The sequence below is a fragment of the Hyperolius riggenbachi genome, chromosome 5, assembly GCF_040937935.1.
Source record: "Hyperolius riggenbachi isolate aHypRig1 chromosome 5, aHypRig1.pri, whole genome shotgun sequence".
Lineage (NCBI taxonomy): Eukaryota > Metazoa > Chordata > Amphibia > Anura > Hyperoliidae > Hyperolius > Hyperolius riggenbachi.
Genome location: NC_090650.1, coordinates 194,865,624 through 194,889,105, shown reverse-complemented (window position 1 = coordinate 194,889,105; position 23,482 = coordinate 194,865,624). Strand labels below are relative to the sequence as shown.

General features: G+C 46.4%; 1 protein-coding gene across 2 annotated transcripts in view; it reads left to right on the top strand.

The window, feature by feature from the left end:
- DDC (dopa decarboxylase) overlaps positions 1-22,010 on the top strand; it is a 203,312-nt gene extending 181,302 nt beyond the window's left edge. For both annotated transcript variants that reach the window (XM_068234545.1, XM_068234546.1), the window contains exon 15: positions 21,868-22,010. The gene's annotated coding sequence lies outside the window, so the exon portion shown is untranslated. The remainder of the gene's footprint in view (positions 1-21,867) is intronic.
- The last annotated feature ends 1,472 nt before the right edge of the window (positions 22,011-23,482 follow it).

The window sequence follows — 23,482 nt, the reverse complement described above, 5'->3', positions numbered from 1 at the left end:
AATCATGATAATTAACAAGGTTGCCCAAACTTTCGCATCCCACTGTACATGATGTTTAACTCTTTCAGGCAGAGAAAAAAAAAACGAACACACCATTGTTATTTGTGTGCTTGGCACTGTACATACACATGGATAAGATCATCATGTCACATGTCACCTCGGGTATCATTTAACAGTCAGTTATGCCAACAAAATTCACTTTAAAAAGTGACTTGGAGTCGCAAATAAAGTGAATGGTGGCATAACTGACTGTTTAGTCTTCTGGGGAGGTAAGTCCACCACTAGCTCCATTTTCAAATACTTTATTCTATACTGGCGCCTCTGTTAACCTCCTTGCCGGTTCAATTCCTCCGGCAAGGAGGCAGCGCAGGAGGTTTTTTTTTTAAATTTTTTTTTTTTAAATCATGTAGCAAGCCTAGGGCTCGCTACATGATAGCTGCTGAGCGGCGGCATCCCCCCACCTACTCCGATCGCCTTCCGCGATCAGAGTAAGCAGGAAATCCCGTTCAGAACGGGATTTCCTGCAGGGCTTCCCCAGTCGCCATGGCGACGGGGCGGGATGACGTCACCGACGTCATGGACGTCGGGACATCATAGGGAATCCCGATCCGCCCCTCAACGCTGCCTGGCACTGATTGGCCAGGCAGCGCAGGGGTCTGGGGCGAGGGGGAGCGACTCGGTGCGGCGGATCGGCGGCGAGCGGTGGCGATCGGAAGTTACAAGCAGCTAGCAGAGTGCTAGCTGCTTGTAACAAAAAAAAAAATTATGCAAATCGGCCCAGCGGGGCCTGAGAAATCCTCCTGCACAGGTTACCCCGAACTGAGTTCGGGATAACCGGCAAGGAGGTTAAATCATTTCTACTTGCAAACTTAGTCCACCTTTGGTTTAGGGGTGTTACACTGTCTTCCAATCTACAGAGAGTGACTTTTTAACTCTGGGGTTAAAAAAAATCTCCCCACCTGCAGATACAGTGGCGGTTGCCTTAGTGTAACCCACCTTTGAGAGCACCTTTCCTTCGTTATATTCACACATCATTCTCTCAAACATACTACATTATCAAGGGTCTCTCGATTTGTCTTTTGTTTTTCTTGCAAGCCCAACTACTCTAGGCTCGCTTCCCACTTGCGAGGGAAGGTCCACAAAAGAGCGATACAGCAAATCTGTCACAGGCTTTGTTGCATTTTTTTTTTCACCGTCACAGATCTGTCTTCCGCCCCAACTGGGTAGCCAATGGTGACAGTGCTGCAGGAGCCCAGAGAGAGGTTGGGACTCTGCGTTGTGTTTACTGCAATGCAAAAAAAAAGATCCATAAAAAAAATTAACTTTAGATATTTTTATCATTCGCTATATTTAACATTAAATCTGCTTGTGTGTCCGTTGCTACGCTGCAGAAAATGTATTGTTCTGGTACGTTTTTATTTACAAGTGGGAACCTGGCCATTACTGTGCAGAACTCCTTTCTGAACAGTTGTTAAAATCTCTTTTCCTTCATGCATACCTCATGGTTCATGTCCTCTTGTCTTTTGTACATACAGTGGCTTGCAAAAGTATTCGGCCCCCTTGAAGTTTTCCACATTTTGTCACATTACTGCCACAAACATGAATCAATTTTATTGGAATTCCACGTGAAAGACCAATACAAAGTGGTGTACACGTGAGAAGTGGAACGAAAATCATATATGATTCCAAACATTTTTTACAAATAACTGCAAAGTGGGGTGTGCGTAATTATTCAGCCCTCCTGAGTCAATACTTGTTGTAGAACCACCTTTTGCTGCAATTACAGCTGCCAGTCTTTTAGAGTATGTCTCTACCAGCTTTGCACATCTAGAGACTGAAATCCTCGCCCATTATCCTTTGCAAAACAGCTCCAGCTCAGTCAGATTAGATGGACAGAGTTTGTGAACAGCAGTTTTCAGATCTTGCCACAGATTTTCAATTGGATTTAGATCTGGACTTTGACTGGGCCATTCTAACACATGGATATGTTTTGTTTTAAACCATTCCATTTTTGCCCTGGCTTTATGTTTAGGGTCATTGTCCTGCTGGAAGGTGAACCTCCGCCCCAGTCTCAAGTCTTTTGCAGAGTCCAAGAGGTTTTCTTCCAAGATTGCCTTGTATTTGGCTCCATCCATCTTCCCATCAACTCTGACCAGCTTCCCTGTCCCTGCTGAAGAGAAGCACCCCCAGAGCACGATACTGTCACCACCCTATTTGACAGTGGGGGTGGTGTGTTCTGAATGATGTGCAGTGTTAGTTTTCCGCCACACATAGTGTTTTGCATTTTGGGCAAAAAGTTCAGTTTTGGTCTCATCTGACCAGAGCACCTTCTTCCACATGTTTGCTGTGTCCCCCACATGGCTTGTGGCAAACTGCAAACTGGACTTCTTATGCTTTTCTGTTAACAATGACTTTCTTCTTGCCACTCTTCCATAAAGGCCAATTTTGTGCAGTGCACGACTAATAGTTGTCCTATGGACATATTCCCCCACCTGAGCTGTAGATCTCTGCAGTTCGTCCAGAGTCACCATGGGCCTCTTGACTGCATTTCTGATCAGCGCTCTCCTTGTTCGGCCTGTGAGTTTAGGTGGACGCCCTTGTCTTGGTAGGTTTACAGTTGTGCCATACTCCTTCCATTTCAGAATGATCGTTTGAACAGTGCTCTGTGGGATGTTCAAGGCTTTGGAAATCTTTTTGTAGCCTAAGCCTGCTTTAAATTTCTCAATAACTTTATCCCTGACCAGTCTGGTGTGTGTTGCTCCCAATATTCTCTTAGACAACCTCTGAGGTCGTCACAGAGCAGCTGTATTTGTACTGACATTAGATTACACACAGGTGCACTCTATTTAGTCATTAGCACTCATCAGGCAATGTCTATGGGCAACTGACTGCACTCAGACCAAAGGGGGCTAAATAAATACGCACACCCCACTTTGCAGTTATTGATTTGTAAAAAATGTTTGGAATCCTGTATGATTTTCATTCCACTTCTCACCTGTACACCACTTTGTATTGGACTTTCATGTGGAATTCCAATAAAATTGATTCATGTTTGTGGCAGTAATATGACAAAATGTGGAAAACTTCAAGGGGGCCGAATACTTTTGCAAGCCACTGTGCCTAGAAATAAAAAGCTAATTTGCCAAGCTTTTTTTTATCACCCCAGAACCATTAATACATGTTAATTATTAGCTACTGAGCATGCCCAGGCTGGTGCTGCTACTCTCTAAGGCTGCTCCAGACATTACATCTCAGTTCTGCCACTTAACCTCTTAATAGAAAGACTGGACCAAAATTTCAGAGGATTCTAACTCATCACTTCTCCAGCAACAAGTGGTGTAGCTAGGGTGTTTGACACCTGGTGCGGATAATTCACCGACACATGGGTGGGGGTAACTGTAATGTAACTGTAAGGCAGTGGGCTAATATAGGTAGCCAGAATAGTTGCCCCCAGCATAGGTTAGATAGGTAGGTGCCTCCAAAATAGGTAGCCAGTATAGTTGCCACCAGTATAGGCTAGCTAGGTAGGTGCCCCAATACAGGTTAGAAAGGTAGGTGCCCCAATACAGGTTAGAAAGGTAGGTGCCCCGGTATAGATTACATAGGCAGCTGCCCCCAGTATAGGTTCGATTGGTAGGTGCCCCCCACTATAGGTTAGATAGGTAGCTGCCCCCCAGTATAGGTTAGATAGCAAGCTGCTGCCCAGTATAGGTTAGATTAGGTAGATGCCCCCCATTATAAGTTAAATAGGTAGCTGCCCCCAGTATAAGTTAGATAGGTAGCTGCCCCCCAGTATAGGTTAGATAGGTAGCTGCCCCCCAGTATAGGTTAGATTAGGTAGGTGCCCCCCAGTATAGGTTAGATTAGGTAGGTACCCCCCAGTATAGGTTAGATTAGGTAGGTGCCCCCCAGTATAGGTTAGATTAGGTAGGTACCCACCAGTATAGGTTAATTAGGTAGGTACCCCCCAGTATAGGTTAGATTAGGTAGGTGCCCCCCAGTATAGGTTAGATAGGTAGCTGTCCCCTGTATAGGTTAGATAGGTAGCTGCTGCCCAGTATAGGTTAGATTAGGTAGGTGCCCCCATTATAGGTTAGATAGGTAGGTGCCCCCAGTATAGGTTAGATAGGTAGCTGCCCCCAGTATAGGTTAGATAGGTAGGTGCCCCAGTATAGGTTAGATAGGTAGGTGCCCCCCAGTATAGGTTAGATAGGTAGCTGCTGCCCAGTATAGGTTAGATTAGGTAGGTGCCCCCAGTATAGGTTAGATAGGTAGCTGCCGCCAGTATAGGTTACATTAGGTAGGTTCCCCCAGTATAGGTTAGACAGGTAGCTGCCCCCCAGTATAGGTTAGATAGGTAACTGCCCCCCCAGTATAGGTTAGATTAGGTAGGTTCCCCCAGTATAGGTTAGATTAGGTAGGTGCCCCCAGTATAGGTTAGATAGGTAGCTGCCCCCCAGTATAGGTTAGATAGGTAACTGCCCCCCAGTATAGGTTAGATTAGGTAGGTTCCCCCAGTATAGGTTAGATAGGTAGCTGCCCCCCAGTATAGGTTAGATTAGGTAGGTTCCCCCAGTATAGGTTAGATAGGTAGCTGCCCCCCAGTATAGGTTAGATTAGGTAGGTTCCCCCAGTATAGGTTAGATTAGGTAGGTTCCCCCAGTATAGGTTAGATAGGTAGGTGCCCCCCAGTATAGGTTAGATAGGTAGCTGCCCCCCAGTATAGGTTAGATAGGTAACTGCCCCCCAGTATAGGTTAGATTAGGTAGGTTCCCCCAGTATAGGTTAGATAGGTAGCTGCCCCCCAGTATAGGTTAGATTAGGTAGGTTCCCCCAGTATAGGTTAGATAGGTAGCTGCCCCCCAGTATAGGTTAGATAGATAACTGCCCCCCAGTATAGGTTAGATTAGGTCGGTTCCCCCAGTATAGGTTAGATAGGTAGCTGCCCCCCAGTATAGGTTAGATAGGTAACTGCCCCCCAGTATAGGTTAGATTAGGTAGGTTCCCCCAGTATAGGTGAGGTAGGTAGCCACCCCCTAGTATTAGGTAGGTGCCCCCCTAATGGAGGGGAGAGCCGCAGCCGCGGGGAGGGCAGCCCGACCTCTCCCTCCCTCTCCCAGGGCTGCTCTCCGTGCTCCCCCCTTCATAGAGCAATGCGCGGGGAGCCTGTACTAAACGACTCACCTCCCTGCGTTCCCATCGCCGATCAATCGCCGCTGGTCTTCTCCTCTCCGCATATGCTGATACACACACACTGCTTCCTGTTTAGCCGGAAGCAGTGTGTGTATCAGTGTATGTGAAGAGGAGAAGACCAGCGGCGACTGAGCGGCGATGGGAACGCAGGGAGGTGAGTCGTTTAGTACAGGCTTCCTGCGCATTGCTCTATGAAGTCTGGAGGGGGAGCACGGAGGGCAGCCCTGGGAGAGGGAGGGAGAGGTCGGGCTGCCCTCCCCGCGGCTGCGGCTCTCCCCTCCATACAGCGCACCCCCTCTAGGGCGGCTGGGGTCACCCCATCTGGTGCGGGTCACACCCCCAACACCCCCCGCACCCCCGTCACAACGCTAGTGCATACAATACAGCTGGTTTACAATCAGTAAAGGCACAGAGTAACACCTTACACTGTACACACTGGAGGTAGATCAGCACACAGTGTCGGCACTAGAGAACAGCTTATACTGTACATACTGTAGGCAGCAGAGATCAGCACACTGCAGCTAGCTTGCCGAAAAATATGAGGGTTACGGCTGAAAAATAGGTGTGGCCATGGACCAGAATGTGGGTGTGGTAACGGGTGGAGACAAATTTACATGAACCTAGCAATGGTGGGACATTAGATTAGGACAGTGGTGGCGAACCTTTTGGAGGCCGAGTGCCCAAACTGCAACCCAAAAGTCACTTATCTATCGCAAAGTGGCAACAGCAATTTAAACTAAATACAAATGTTTTAACTCATACATGAACATTATAGAAAATCCAAGTTGAAAATAAACTGTAAAGATAAACAATTTCATCCATCCTACTCCTGAATAAATTAATTCATTTTTTTTAGAACCTCTCCGTTTTAAAAAGCTAAAAAAGTAGGTTTAATGCTATTGTCTCATATGATGATTCAGCTTTTCCCATAGTCTCGCAGTTAGCAATCATGTGACCCCCAACAAGACAAATTCAGTAATCATGAGGCCCCCATCAAGACAAATTCAGCAATCATGAGGCCCCCAACAAGACAAATTCAGCAATCATGAGGCCCCCAACAAGACAAATTCCGCAGTCATGAGGCACATAAATAGACAGCATTTCAAATAAATAGGCAGAATGCCCCCTTAATATGGTAGACACCTCTCACCTGGCTTCTGAATTCTCCTCTACTGGCTGCTGTGCCTGGCAATACTGTTTTTGGCTGAAATGGTGGATGATGTGTGAGCTGAACGGCCTGGCAGTGATGCTGTGGCCTGGCTGGCGGTGATGCTGTGACCAGGTTGGCTGGCGGTGATGCTGTGGCTGATGTGGCTGGGTTGGCTGGCAGTGATGCTGTGACCTGCCTGGCGGTAATGCTGGTTGAAGTAAATGCTGGCCTGACTGGTGGTGATGCTGTGGCCTTTTTGACAGTGATTCTGGGCTGGTTGGCTGGTGGTGATGCTGGGCTGGCTGGCCTGGATAGTTTAGGTAGCGACAGGTGCCCCCCAGTTCAGGTAGTGACAGGAGCCCCCCAGTGTATGTAGTGACAGGAGCCCCCCAGTGTATGTAGTGACAGGTGCCCCCCAGTTCAGGTAGTGACAGAGACCCCCCCAGTGTATTATTATTATTATTTAGTATTTATATAGCGCCAACATATTACATATATATTGTCTTGTCACTAACTGTCCCTCAAAGGAGCTCACAATCTAATCCCTACCATTGCCATATGTCTATATTATGTAGTGTAAGTACTGTAGTCTAGGGCCAATTTTTTTTTTTTAGGGGGAGCCAATTAACTTAACTTATCTGTATGTTTTTGGAATGTGGGAGGAAACCGGAGTGCCCGGAGGAAACCCACGCAGACACGGAGAGAACATACAAACTCTTTGCAGATAGTGCCCTGGCTGGGATTCGAACCAGGGACCCAGCGCTGCAAGGCGAGAGAGCTAACCACTACGCCACCGTGCTGCCCTTGTATGTAGTGACAGGAGCCTCCAGTTTAGGTAGTGACAGGCACCCCCCAGTTTAGGTATTGAGTGACAGGGACTCCCAGTTAGGTAGTAAGTGACAGGGACCCCCGTTTAGGTAGCGAGAGACAGGGGCCCCCGTTTAGGCAGCAAGAGACAGGGACCCCCGTTTAGGCAGTAAGAGACAGGGACCCCCGTTTAGGCAGCGAGAGACAGGGACCCCCGTTTAGGCAGCGAGAGACAGGGACCCCCGTTTAGGCAGTGAGAGACAGGACCCCCGTTTAGGCAGCGAGAGACAGGGACCCCTGTTTAAGTAGTGAGTGACAGGGCCCCCCGTTTAGGCAGTGAGAGACAGGGACCCCCGTTTAGGCAGTGAGTGACAGGGACCCCTGTGTAGGGGGTCACCCGACCTGGCCAGGCCGGCTTCCAGGTCGGGCTCTTCTGCGCTCCAAGGTGCGCCTCACGCCATCGCATTGACGTTATCGGACATCCTACGGGCTGTACTGCGCAGGGGCAGTAGTTCTGCACCTGCGCAGTACAGCCTAGAGGACATCCGATGACGTCAGCGCGGCGGCGTGAGGCGCACGTTGGAGCGCAGAACAGCCCGACCTGGAAGCCGGCCTGGCCAGGTCGGGTGAGCCATCGGAGGAGACCGGGAGCCTGCGGAGCGGCGTCGAGGGCACGTCCTGCCTGCCACGGGCTGGAGGAAGCCCCAGGTAAGTGCATTCGTATTTTTTGGTCTCCGTGAACCCTCCCTTTAAGGTGGGTACACACATCAGATAAAAAGTCTTTGAAAAAAGGAAAGATCACAGACCAATTTTACCCCCTTCCATGTAGTATGAGAGCCATACCTACAGTCTATTCTATTGAGCTGAACTCCCAATCAGCTAAAAATCTTGCTGTACACATTCAAAAGATCTGTTCCTGCAAAAGATCCGTTCCTGCAAAATGCATTCGTAGTCTATGATATCTGCAGATCCTCATACACACCTTGTTTATACAGACATTTATCTGCATATCTGAAAATCCATCCTGGTGGATCTGATCTGCAAATGATTGTCCGTTAAACAAGGTGTGTATGGGATCAGCGGATATCATAGACTATGAATGCATTTTGCAGGAATGGATCTTTTGCAGGAACGGATCTTTTGCAGATACTGATCTGTTGAATGTGTACAGCATCTTTGTGTGCAGCATCCTGCAAAGATTTTTAGCTGATGGGGAGTTCAGCTCCATAGAGTAGACTGTTTTGAGTATGGCGCTCATACTACATGAAAGGGTGTAAAATTTGTCTGTGATCTTTCATTTTCCAAAGACTTTTATATGATGTGTGTACCCACCTTTAGCCATAGCCCTCAACAAGCATGCAGATCAGGTGCTCTGACTGAAGTCAGACTGGATTAGCTGCATACTTGTTTCAGGTGTGTGATCCAGCCACTACTGCAGCCAAAGAGATCAACAGGGCTGCCAGGCAACTGGTAAAGTTTAAATGGAGACATCCCTATCCCTTAAGGTTCCCTTTAACGTTCAACGACAACGTTCCCCAAACACATAAGAAAGCAGTGTTTCCCCCATGATGTGGTGAAACAATTGATACAAATCATGGATGTAGAGACAATAAATCTGCTGAAACTGTGTGATGCGATCATGTCAATGTGGACCAAAATCTTAGATGAATGTCATGAAGAATAAGGGAGTTAGGAAGGTGAAAAGGGGTAACACTCAGTACAAGCAAGACCTACCTAACAAAGTGGCTAGCAAAATATATACATTTTCCTGTCATTCTATTTCTTCTTCATTTATTTGCATACTTTTAGTAATGCAGCCACTATGACCATCAAATAAAGCAGTAACCATTACCTCCGACACATGGAATGCAGCCACTATGACCATCAAATAAAGCAGTAACCATTACCTCCGACACATGGAATGCAACAATTGTTACCTCCAACACATGCAATGAGGCAAACGTTACCTCCAACACATGAAATGCATCAAACGTGACCTCCCACACGTGTTAAAATGCAGCAAATGTTTCCTCCCACACATTAAATATGGCAAACATCACCCCCCCCCCCCCCCCCACATGCTATAATGTAGCAAACTTTACCTCTTACACATGAAATTCAGCAAACATGTGAAGTCCAACAAACATTACTTCTGACATGTTAAGTGCACATACATTACCCCACATACGGTATATGAAACGCAGCAAATGGTGCCTCAGAAATGAATGCATTAAATGTCCCCCCCACTGGGTGGGTGCTGCTGGATAGGAGGGTGACACTGGGTGCTGCTGGGTGGGATGGATGGGTGACACTAGGTGCTGGTGGCAGGAAGGGTGGCATCGGGTGATGCTGGGTGGGATGGAAGGGGGGACACTAGGTGCTGGTGGCAGGAAGGGAGACATCGGAGGATGCTAAGTGCTGCTGGGTGGGATGGAAGGGTGACACTAGGTGCTGGTGGCAGGAAGGGAGACATCGGGTAATGCTGGGTGCTGCTGGGTGGGATGGAAGGGTGACACTAGGTGCTGGTGGAAGAAAGGGAGACATCGGGTGATGCTGGGTGGGAGGGTGACACTGGGTGGGAGGATAACACTAGGTGCTGCTGGGTGGGGTGGCAAGGTGACACAAGGTGCTACTGGGTGGGAGGGTGACATCACGTGCTGCTGGCTGGGATGGGAGGGTGACGCTAGGTGCTGGTGGGAGGCAGAATGACACTGGGTGATGCTGGGTGGGAGGGTGACATTGGTTGGGGGGGAGGGTGACACTAGGTGCTGCTAGGTGGGTTGGGAGGGTGACAGTGGATGGTATGGGGTGGGAGGGTGACACTAGGTGCTGCTAGGTGGGGTGGGAGGGTGACAGTGGATGGTATGGGGTGGGAGGGTGACACTTGGTGCTGCTGGGTGGGAGGGTGACAGTGGATGGTATGGGGTGGGAGGGTGACACTAGGTGCTGCTGGGTGGGGTGGGAGGGTGACAGTGGATGGTATGGGGTGGGAGGGTGACACTAGGTGGGATGAGGTGGGAAGATGACACTAGGTGCTAATGCGTGGGATGGGAGAGTAACAGTAAGTGCTTCTGGGTGTAGTGGGAGGGTAACATTAGGTGCTACTGGTGGGTAGGGTGGGAGGGTAACACCAGCTGATGCTGGCCACAATGTGAGAGTGACACTAGGGACCGGTGGGTGGAAGGGTGATAGCGGGCAATGCTGGGTGGGAGGGTGACACCAGGTGTTGCTGGGTGAGGTGGGAGCCTGGGTAACACCGGGTGATGCTGCGTGGGGTGAAAGGGTGACACCAGGTGATGCTGGGTGGGAGGGTGACAATAGATGCTACTGGGTGGGGTGGAAGGGAAACAATATATGCTGTTTGGTGGAGTAGGAGGGTAGCACTGAGTACTACTGGTTGGGGGGAGGGTGACACCGGGTGATGCTGGGCTTACTCCCTCCTGCTGTCCCCTGTGCCCAATTGCTATCACCCATTCCTCATACAAAAGGGACACACTTGTCTCTGTTTACAGCATTGGTAGTTGTTGGTGCTGTTGGGGAAGGGGGGGAGGGGCAGAGGCAGAGCTGTTACTGATAATGTCGATGTACCTGTCCATTGTTAGCAGCATTCTTGTTTCCTTCTCTGTACCTGGCTGCACTTCACACATACACGCTGCAGGGCGGAGATGAGGCAGAGGGGGCGGAGATGAGGCAGAGGACTAGAGGAGAAGCTGCTAATAATAACAGGGATGTACCCATCCCTGTGTGCAGCATCTGTAAATCCTCCTCTGTCCCTCAGCTCACTGGTTTACACACGCTGCGGGGCGGAGCTGGGGCGGAGGAGGAGCTTGCAGCAAAGAGAGTGGGAGCTGCTACAAGCCTGCCACAGTGCCACTCAATGCGACTGGGTGGGCAGGAGGAAAAACAAGTGGCCACATAAAGTAACGGGGCCAGGACGTCCGTCGGCCAACCCGGGACGTTTCCCGGGACACATTCCAGGCTGGGACAGAGGACCTGGGAAGCGGCGGGACGCGTCCCAGGTAAAGTGGGACGCCTGGTCACCGTACCTGAGCGCACCCCCCTAGGGCGGCTGGGGTCACCCCACCTGGTGCGGGTCGCACCCCCCGCACCCCCGTCACGACGCTACTGCCAGCAACACCTACAACCTTTCAGAACACCTGGATAATTTGGGATTGCAGAGATTTAAGCTGGATTGGATCTTCCTTGGAATCACCCACTGTTGCACACTGCACACCTTCCTTGAACTTGACCTGAGACTTTAAAGAATTTTGGCCTCTTTGCGCCCACCTTCTCTCCATCCTGTGAGAGAACTACAGCATCTATGCTCAATAGACTATATTTTTCTACGTATGTTATATATAATATCTTCAAATTTCTAAACAAGGGACTGTGTTTTCAAATCCATGCTGTCCATCCATACATCTCTGTGTAAGGACAATGTAGTCTTCACAGGCCCTTTGATCTCTGCAGGATACCAAAGCTGGAGCTGAATAAGTTCACACCTTGGCCTCGAATTACAAAGCGGTGCTAACCTACTTAGCACGCCTAAAGACTTTTGCTGTGTTAACACAGTAGGTTAGCACCGTTTTTTTAAAAATTTGGGCATGTTAACGCAGTAAGTTAGCACCGTTTTTTAAAATCACATTGCACATAAAATGCGGTGTGACGAAAACGGCGCACTCGATGCGCCTATAAGGTCGCATGGGGTGGGACCTTAACGTCGCATGGTGCGACGTTAAGGTCGCACCCCATACGACCTTATAGGCGCATCGAGTGCGCCGATTTCATCGCACCGCGATGTGACGTTTCACGCGCACTGCTTTGTGCACGAGTGCCATTTATCACACCTAAACTAACTTTAGTCGTGATACAGGGCTTTTCACAAGCGTGCTAACACTTAGCACTGCTTTGTGAATCAAGCCCCTTGACTCTAAACAGGGCCTATCTCAGCAGGAGCCCTGAGCTATCTCTTTTGTCCATTCTAATGTGTAAACATCAATATTCAGCAGAGACACTTCTCTCTGTATACCAACCAAAAAATATTTATCAATTTGACAAATCAACAATAATTCTACTTAAAGGCAGCCATACACTGGTCGATTGCCATCAGATTGACCAACAGATAGATCCCTCTCTGATGGAATCTGATCAGAGAGGGATCTAATGGCTGCCCATACACTGCACACAGATTTTGAATCGATTTCAGCATGAAATTGTTCACAATCTGTGCTGCTGCCGCCTGCCTCAGGCCACCTTTCGTCCCCCCGCCAGCAGCAATATATTACCTGTTCCGCCGGCGTGAGTCACCGTGTCCACACTGTCTCTTTCTCTGTCTGGCCTTCCTCATCTCCTCTTCACTCCCTGTCCCGTCCTGTGAGAAGGGGAAGTTCAAACAGTAGAGCGCCCTCTACTTTTTTAACTTTCGCTGGTCACAGGATGGAACAGGAAGTGAAGAGGATATGCAGAAGAAGACCAGCCAGAGAAAGGGACAGCACGGACTCGGGGACTTGCGCTGGCGAAACAGGTAATTTATTGCTGCGTCGGTCGTCATCGAATGCCAATAACGACGCGCTCCCGAACCCGCCAGCGGTCAAGCAAAATTTTCCATCTTTCAGATGGAAATCGGTAGATCGGTCTGCGTTTCTGTTATCGTTTTCACAGCAGATTTGATCACTGTGATATTAGCGGGAAATCGAGTTAGTGTATGGGCACCTTAAGACTGTTCGAATCCTCAGAAAGACCAAGAGAGGGTCCCGAGGATGTGGAAAAAGACGTTCTTCACTGCAGAACCAAAATAACTGTGTGAAAAACTCTACAGAGTAACACTCAGATAACAACCTTAATAGCTCCAGCACAATCCAGCAATGATGACAGCCACACATCTGGAGGCTGTTCCCTCCTGGAGTCCTCAATTACAGACCTCCGCTCCCAGAGTAGCCCCATCAAGGCTGTTCTATGTAATTTCAGATTGATAAACAACAAAACAGCAATCATACTTGATCTAATAGAGTCTTAACCCTTTCAGGACTGAATGTTTCTGGCCCCTTAAAGGACACCTGAAGTGAGAGGAATATAAAAGCTGCCATATTTATTTCCTTTAGAGCAATACCAGTTCTCTGGCTACTCTGCTGATTCTCTGCCTCTAATACCTCTAGCCATAGACCCTGAACAAGCATGCAGCAGATCAGGTATTTTGACATTTTTGCAAAATCTGACAAAATTAACCGCATGCTTGTTTCTGGTGTGATTCAGACACTAGTGGAGCCAAATAGATCAGCAGGGCTGCCAGGGAACTGGTATTTAAAAATAAAGAAATATGGCAGCTTCCATATACTTCTGGCTTCAGGTTCCCTTTAAGGACCAGATTTTTTTTTTTAAAGGAGTTATCAATCCAACCCCTCTCCCCCCTACTTACTCGGGCCCTCCTCCAACCCCTTGCAGGTGACATGTCCCTCGTAGCATCTCCACTCGTAGCTGCCAGCCCAGGGTCCTCGTCGGTGCAGAGACCGACCTCCTCTACTGGCTAAAGTAGTTCTGTACACTGCGAACAATGTGCAGTTGATTGACAGCGGTGCGCACCCAGGCACAGTAGAGGACTACCTCGAGCTTGGCCTCTGCACTGGCGGGGACCCCGGGTTGGCGTCTGTGAACGGAGATGCAATGTGGGACATGTCGGCTGCAAGGGGCTGGAGAAAGACCCGGGTAAGTAGAGCGGGGGGGGGGGGGGCATCAGTATTTGGTTGATAACCCCTTTACAGTCCTGGCCAAAAGTTTTGGAAATATTGGAAATTAAAAAAGTTGGTGCTTATGTTTTTTTATAATAGCAATTTGCATATACTCCAGAATGTTATGAAGAGTGTTCAGATGACTTGCATAGTCCTCCTTTGCCATGAAAATTAACTGAATCCCAGAAAAAACTTTCCACTGCATTTCATTGCTTTCATTAAAGGACCTGCTGAGATCATTTCAGTAATCGTCTTGTTAACTCAGGTGAGCATGTTGACGAGCACAAGACTGGAAATCATTATGTCAGGCTGATTGGGTTAAAATGGCAGACTTGACATGTTAAAAGTAGGGTGATGCTTGAAATCATTGATCTTCCTTTGTTAACCATGCTGACCAGCGAAGAAACGCATGCAGCCATCATTGCATTGCATAAAAATGGCTTCACAGGCAAGGATACTAAGATTGCAGGATCATCAAGAACTTCAAGGAAAGAGGTTAAATTCTTGTTAAGAAGGCTTCAGGGTGTCCAAGAAAGTCCAGCATGCGCTAGGATCATCTCCTAAAGAGGATTCAGCTGCGGTATCGGAGTGCAACCAGTGCAGAGGTTGCTCAGGAAAGGCAGCAGGCAGGTGTGAGCGCATCTGCATGCACAGTGAGGCAAAGACTTTTGGAAGATGGCCTGGTGTCAAGTAGGGCAGCAAAGAAGCCACTTCTCTCCCCAAAAAACATCAGGGACAGATTGATCTTCTGCAGAAAGTATGGTGAATGGACTACTGAGGACTGGGGCAAAGTCATATTCTCCGATGAAGCCCCTTTCCAATTGTTTGGGGCATCTGGAAAAAGGCTTGTCAGTAGAAGAAAAGGTGAGCGCTACCATCAGTCCTGTGTCATGCCAACAGTAAAGCATCCTGAGACCATTCATGTGTGGGGTTGCTTCTAAAGGCAGCCATACACTGGTCGATGTGCCATCAGATCGACCAGCTGACAGATCCCTATCTGATCGAATCTGATCAGATAGGGATCGTATGGCTGCCTTTACTGCAAACAGATTGTGAATCGATTTCAGCCTGAAACCGATCACAATCTGTTCAGCTGCTCCTGCCGCCTGTCCTCCCCCCGCGCATACATTACCTGAGGCTGGCTCCCGGGCATCTTCTCCACGCTGCACCGCTCTGTTCTTGCTCCATCTCGGCGCTTCCTGTGTCACTCCGTGACCAGGAAGTTCAAATAGAGCGCCCTCTATTTGAACTTCCTGGGTCACTGCAGTGACCCAGGAAGCGCCGGGATGGAGCGGGTGCAGCGCTGAGAAGATGCGGAGAAGACGCCCGGGAGCCCGCATCAGGTAATGTATTGTTCATCGGATCGGCCGCCGCTAGCGACGCGCACTTTACCCGCGGGCGATCGAGGGTAATTTCCCGCACGGCGCGATCGACGGACCGATCCGATTTCGGGAGGAAATCGGATCGTCGGCGGCGTTTACCGCGAACGATTGGCAGCAGATTCGATCCCAGGATCGAATCTGCTGTCGAAACGGCCGGGAATCGGGCCAGTGTATGGCCACCTTAATCCAAAAAACACAGTCATGAATAAACAATGGTACCAAAACACCCTCCAACAGCAACTTCTTCCAACAATCCAACAACAGTTTGGTGAAGAACAATGCATTTTCCAGCACACTAGAGCATCATAACACATATGACACATAAGGCAAAAGTGATAACTAAGTGGCTCGGGGACCAAAACATTGAAATTTTGGGTCCATGGCCTGGAAACTCCCCAGATCTTAATCCCATTGAGAACTTGTGGTCATTCCTCAAGAGGCAGGTGGACAAACAAAAACCAACTAATTCTGAGAAACTCAAAGAAGTGATTATGAAAGAATGGGTTGCTATCAGTCAGGATTTGGCCCAGAAGTTGATTGAGAGCATGCCCTGTCGAATTGCAGAGGTCCTGAAAAAGAAAGGGCCAACACTGCAAATACTGACTCTTTGCATACATCTCATGTAATTGTCAATAAAAGCCTTTGAAACGTATGAAGTGCTTATAATTATATTTCAGTACAGCACATAAACAACTGAAACAAAGATCTAAAAGCAGTTTAGCAGCAAACTTTGTGAAAATTAATATTTTTGACAGTCTCAAAACTTTTGGCCAGGACTGTACAAACCCAGCTATAATGACCGCCAGTGAAGGACATGCAAATCTGTGACCCCTTATGCCTAGCTTGTAGCTTGAATGCTTGTTTAAAGTGAACCTAAATTCTAGAAAAAAAAAAAGAGTTTAAAAAGCCCACTGCAGTGGGAAGCCTCTGAATGTTCCAGAGACTTCCTCCCCAGATCCTCCTACAGGACACTGTTCCAGTGTAGGATCCCTCTATACCTGTTTGACTCAGCAAATCAAATAGGATATGCACGTGTTAGGTCCACACATGCCCAGTCAAACAAAGCAAAAGTGCACAAAGGAAAAAAGCCATGCAAGAGCAGCTTCATTATACTGGGCATATGCAGACCTTACTTGTGAATGCCCAGTCCAGATGTGCTCATCTACAGCTAGGAGCGCGGCCAGAAGATGAAGAGGGACCCTATGCTGGAACGGTGGGCTCTACCAGGGTCCTGGAAGCCTCTGAAGCATCCAGATACTTTCAACTACTGAGATAAGTATCTAGCCCAGGCATGGGCAAACTTGGCCCTCCAGCTGTTAAAGAACTACGAGTCCCACAATGCATTTGCCTTTATGAGTCATGAATGTGGCTGTAAGACTCCTGCAATGCTTTGTGGGACTTGTAGTTCCTTAACAGCCAAGTTTGCCCATCCACAGCTAGGAGCGCGGCCAGAAGATGTTAGGTCCACACATGCCCAGTCAAACAAAGCAAAAGCCTATCACACTCTGATTAGCAGCCATGTCTTTTGTTTGTAAACACTGCCTAAAACTGGCAATTACAAACCAGGATTGCAGCAGGGAGTGGCAGAAACAGCACAGAGGGGCCCAGGAGAACATAATGAATAGAATGGTATGCTTTTTATTGTAAGAATGTTAGAGTACAGATTCTCTTTAAGTTAAATTATCATGATGTTTTGCACTGCCTTACTATGAAATTGAAATTACATTGTGTGTGTTGAATATATTAGAATACAGTGGTTTATTTCAAAAGCACATATTACCACTTGCCAAATTAATGCAACACAAAGTTTGTCGTAAGATGAAATTGTAAGACTTCCGGTTCCGGCGCCCTGGAGGGAAGACGCTAGATTCGGAGCTCCAGTGAGGATCCTTTCTCCGCCTGACTCACGCCGACTGGTCGTTTGGACGTCAAATCTGGCGTGTGTACAGTTGGTCGTTCAGCTGATAACGCTGGTTTTGACGGATCCGCTGGGTCGTTTTGAAAAATCCGACGTGTGTATGAGCCTTAAGTTCCAATCACACCCTAATCGTTTAACTAAACAGCAGTGGACAAAGAAGAAGCTAGAAACAGATAATTGGCTCAAAATTAAGGATCATGTCTGTGGTGTGGAACGTATAAAGAAATAAGATTCAGGAGCTTTGGGAAGAAAATGAGTAAGATGCTCAGTAATATTGTCAAAGGCTCTCATCCCCCAATATTATCCCGGCAATTAAAAATAGCTCAGGCCAACTCATCTCCGATCCTAAACTAATTAATGATCAGTTTCAACAATTTTATGCCAACCTATACAGTGATACGAATCCTCAAGACCACCTTTCTAAGATTGAAGCTATGTTTCACTCTGTCTGTTCCCTCACTAGCGCCGGAAGACTTACTTATTTTAAATTCAGACATTACCCAAGAGGAGATTCTGTCCACAATTAAAAACCTAGCAAATCATAAATCCCCTGGTCCCGACGGATTACCCTCAGAATTTTACAAGCTTTTGAAAACAGAGATTACCCCATCTCTCCAAAATATGTTCAACACTATTCTCAAAGATGGACAAATGCCTCATTCAGCCAAGCTAGCCCACATTAAATTGCTCTCGAAACCAGGGAAAGACCCTTTGGACCCGGCAGCGTATCGGCCTATATCTTTAACCAATCAAGATATTAAAATCCTAACTAAGATTATGGCCGATAGGCTGGCGGGTTTAATGCACAAACTGGTTAGTCCTACCCAGGCAGGCTTTATTCACAATAGATCAGCAGTCATGAACACAAGAAAGGTCCTAACAGTATTAGACCACACTAAAGCCTATCCAGTTACCAGCAAACACTATGCCCTGCTACTGCTAGACGCTGAAAAGGCATTTGACAATGTCAAATGGAGCTGGCTGAGAACTGTCCTCAATAAAATGAACTTTCAGGGTTCCATCTGTAATCTTATATCTGCCCTACAGGATAACCCAAGTGCACAAATATATACTTCAGTTTTTTTGTCAACACACTTTATTTTAGAAAAAGGCACACGCTAAGGGTGTCCCTTGTCGCCTTTACTATTTAACTTAGCCCTGGAGCCCTTGATTCGATTGTTGCACGGTCAAAACACGGGCATCCCAATAGGCAGAGACGATGCAACTCAAGCTGCTTTTGCAGATGATGTACTTTTATTCATGGCTAAGCCACATGAAGAACTACATGGAGCACTAAATATTATTAACTTGGTGAGTTCATTAAGTGGGTTCAAAATCAATCTAAATAAAAGTGAACTGTTATGCCTTTCTTCCCGCACAGAACTTCCTAACCTAATGTTAGATTCACCAATACCCATTAAAAAACAAGTCAAGTACGTGGGAATTAATTTCACAAGAGACCCTGAATCCTTATATAATTTAAGTTATGTGCCCATCTTTAATCATAGTAAACAAAAACTAGAACACTGGCAGAATTTACCAATTAGTCTTATGGGCATGGCCACAATCCTGAGTCCATGTGTTTTGGCAAAATATTATATCCTCTGCAAACGATCCCCTTACTAATAAAACATAAAGATATCCAAATGGTGGAGAGAGCCTTTAACAAGTTTTTGTGGAGAGGCCGCAAAATTAGAATAGCTTATGCAAAATTGAAACTACCCAAGGACTGGGGAGGGCTGGGTCTACTCAATATTAGATTTTACAATTTGGCTTGTTTGTTTTGACACATTAGGGATTGGGAAAGACGATCTATTGTTTATTCTAATTATGATTTGGAAAGTGCTTTCATGGAGCCCTGGCTTTCTATGGCGGTCCTGCATACCTCTTATAAAGATCTTCCTCTTCGCCTCAAACACAGCAGGATGGTCAGGGATACCTGGGCTACATGGAAGGAACTACGGATTCTCTTCAAGCAACAGGTCAGAATATCCAAATATATGCCATTGTGGGGGCATCCGGATTTTCCGCCTAGTGTAGCCCACAGTGGTTTTCTAACATGGGAAGCAAAAGGTATCTCAAAACTTGGGAACTTATAGTACTTAAAAAAAAATAGGGATGGGACGACAAATCTGGCGAATCCACGAATCCCTCGAATATTGGGAAATATTCGAGATTCGTAAATTCGAATCCCGACGCCATTTACCGGTATCCGAATCTACCGACGCTGCATCGCCGCATCCGCCGCTCACACTCGTCCTCCTCCGACCCACCCCGTTCCTCCTTTGCTCGCCCACCCGAATAGTTAGTAGCAACTCACCTATCCAGAGTGGAGCGCAGAGCAGCAGACCTCTCGCTGACTTCTAGTGACGGCTTTTACAATGACGTCATCAGTAAAAGCCGGTCCGGCCACTAGGGGGAACAGGGAAGTAATGAAGAGGTCTGCCGCTCTGCGCTCCACGGGAAAGGTGAGTAGATACTTATTTATGCAGGGGGGGGGGTGAGCGGAGGAGGCACGAGGGACAGAGGAGGCTGTGGGCTACCTACCTAAAGGCCCCTATACCTACCTACCTACACTTAAGGCCCTATACCCTGCTACCTATACTGAAGGTCCCTTTACTTACCTACCTACCTACCTAAAGGCCCCTATAACTACCTACCTGCCTACCTAAAGGCCCCTATACCTACCTACCTACACTTAAGGCCCTATACCCTGCTACCTATACTGAAGGTCCCTTTACCTACCTACCTACCTAAAGGCCCCTATACCTACCTACCTACCTACCTACCTGAAGGCCACTATACCTACCTACCTACCTAAAGGCCCCTATACCTAACTACATACCTCCCTATACTTAAGGCCCTATACCCTGCTACCTATACTGAAGGTCCCTTTACCTAACTAGCTACCTAAAGACCCCTATACCTACCTACCTACCTAAAGGCCCCTATACCTACCTACCTACATACCTACCTACATTTAAGGCCCTATACCCTGCTACCTATACTAAAGGTCCCTTTACCTACCTACCTATACTGAAGGCACATGTACCTTACTACCTATACTGAAGGCCCCTATACCTAGCTACCTACCTATACTGAAGGCACATATACCCTGCTACTTATACTGAAGGCCCCCTATACCTAGTTACCTACCCCCTATACCTAGTTACCTACCAATACTGAAAGCACATGTACCTTGCTACCTATACTGAAGGCCCCTATACCTTGCTACCTATACTGAAGGCACACGTACCTTGCTACCGATACTGAAGGCACATGTACCTTGCTACCGATACTGAAGGCACACGTACCTTGCTACCGATACTGAAGGCCCCTATACCCTGCTACCTATACTGAAGGCTCATATACCCTGCTACCTATACTGAAGGCCCATATACCTTGCTACCTATACTGAAGGCCCCTATACCTTGCTACCTATACTGAAAGCTACCAATATTGAAGGCACCCATACCTAGCTAGCTATACTGAAGGCACCTTTACCTCGCTGCCTATACTGTGGGTACCTATGCCTAGGTACCTATACTGCGGGCAACTATACCACGGATCGCACAATTCTTATGTGCAGGATTCGTTAGATTTGGGATTCGAAAGGTTCGAGATTCGGATCCGGATTCGAAGAAATTGTGGATTCGTCCCATCCCTAAAAAAAACAGATAGTATAATTTCTTAAAACTAAGATCCCTTTATGGCATTCCCAAATCACATTTCTTATATTTTGCCCAACTGAGATCATTTATAACTGGCTTAGGAGGCAACATGGTAGATAATATGAATGTCAATTTGTTTGATAACTTTTTTAGCCCCCACAGACCAAAATTGTCCCTATACGACTCATGCTCAGTGCAGTATGTCCGGGTCAGGGGTCAGGAAAGTCGGCCGGTACCGGCAGCTGTAGGAACCGAGTGAGGGCCGATGGCAGGGAGCGAGGTAAGCGGTAAGTATGTCCTTTTTTTCCCTATGCTTAGCAGCATTTGTTTTACCACAGCCTGTGGGCTGTGGTATCCTTTAAACAGGAACTCTTTCATATGTTCCACCTGGATAATATTGAGACACAAATGCACACAGAGAAAAAGACAACACGATTCTTTCGGACCTGGAAATATTTTATTATATACTCCTTTACAACAACTGAAATTCATAATATCGTGACGCCATATAAATATACATCCTGGTACGCCAAGAGAGATCTACTAGGCGAGCTGGGTAAACTCATGCTCTAGAAGTCGTTCTGCATACATTTTTTTTTTAGACTGCAATTTGCGGAAATCTACTTTAATTTAATTTTTTTTTTGGTTGGTTACTCTAGTGTGAGATGGTGAAGGGGGTGGTGGGAGTAAGGGGGGTGGGTTAGGGTTACTTTTGGGGATAAAAATATTGTTAAGAATTCTCCTCTAATATTCATAAGGAGGTAAAATGTTAAAGAATTATATGTGAGTATTAATGTAACCATTATCTCAGCTAATAGAAAACCTGATTTTGCCTCCTGCGTGAGGATTTATGCCACATCTTTTACAATTTCAATAAAATTTTGTTTTAAAAAAAAAGATGACATTATAGAGAGAGAAATTGTGAGGAATATCAAAGAATTCACCTGATTTGTGAAAATGATTTGTGTGACAAGATGAAAAACTTTGCTGACGATTTCAAATGTTTTTGTTTTTTCCAAAGGTCAAAACACAACTTATCCAGCAGAAAACCGAAAAAATATATATATATATATTTTATATGTCTGTTTTACTGTTTCTTGTTGACCAAATTCAATGTTACTGTGATGATCAAGAAAAATAAACGCAAAGATATGATAAAAAACAGCAATTTGCCTGAATTTCCATCAAATAAAATTGTGTAACTAACTTTATTACTTGCAAATGTAATGTGATCAGATTTTATTGAAAGGAAGGAAGAATATTGTTAGTTGTTATTCATATTGCAGACCAGGGCCCATATGCAATTCACTTTTTTGTTCTGAGTTTTCTCCTAGGTGATATTTTCAAACCTTGTTATAAAATGTTTTTTTAAACCACCAGAAAGTGAGAATATATTGAAAATAATTGCAAACACTAAAAGGATTTTGGAACAGCACCCATAAAAGGAGAATGTGTGCCCAAGCTTGCAGCGTTCCACACCACTGGAGCTGTCACATCGAAAATCCCAGTTGGAGCAGGCACCACCAATGTAAATTATAGTCTCTTTATTGGTCACATGGGTTAAAAGCAGCTATACAACGACAGACCCCTGTTTCGAGCTTCCATGCTCTTTGTCAAGTTGTCAAATTTGTGATGCCAGTGGCAGAACCTTTCCCCGGAGACACAGCATCATCTTGGCCAAACCTCGGTCTGCAGCCACCACCACTAGGACATGGAAGCTCGAAACAGCGGTCTGTCGTTGTATAGCTGCTTTTAACCCATGTGACCAATAAAGAGACTATAATTTACACTGAAAATAATTGTGATTTAAATTTTTTCACCAACTTTTGGGTACTTTTTTTTTTATTATTGTAAAACGCTTAAAATTATTTTAAAGAGAATATGAAAATGATCTCCTAGGAGATAATTCAGGAGAAAAAGTTACCGTAATTGCATATGGGCCCAGGTATGCCTGTATCCAAAATATTCTCCATTACTTAAGAGAAATATATCCTCATCTTGGGTGTAGGCAGCAGCAGTTTTAATCTATGCCTATATAAAAGAGGTGCTATGATTTACTAAGGAGAGGCATTGTGTATTGCAATCCATTCCCCCAGTGCTTCCACGATTGCGTAAGCAATGGGCATATGCAAGCGGATACCCAAAAGTGCCCTATCACCAATCATCACTGTCCAGATGGTGGCAAGCCTGCACATATATCAAGTAAATGTGTGGAGGTCAGGTAAATATAGTGGCAAACACTGCGCATGCCCACAGTGGGACTTAGTAAAAAAAAAAAAAAAAAAAAAAAAAAGTGTTTATTACAGTAATATATAAAAACAGTATGCCCCCCTCCAATGCCCCATTAACACCTTATCCCAATCTCATGCTATGGGAAGTGAGGTTAGGCCATAGGGAAGACAAATGGTGGAATCTGGGAATATCCTTTTATAATAAGGGGACTGTCAGATGTTCACTCACAAGCAATTAAATAGGTAAAGGGAGACTATTTTTGCCCTCCCATTTGTATGGGAGGGCATTAGAAATCAATAAGTTTTCTTTTTTACCTCTATCGTTCCGGCTTCTTCTTTATATTTCTATGATGTCAAGTTCTTCCATATACTTTTTTCTTCTTTCCTCATTTACATCTCTATACT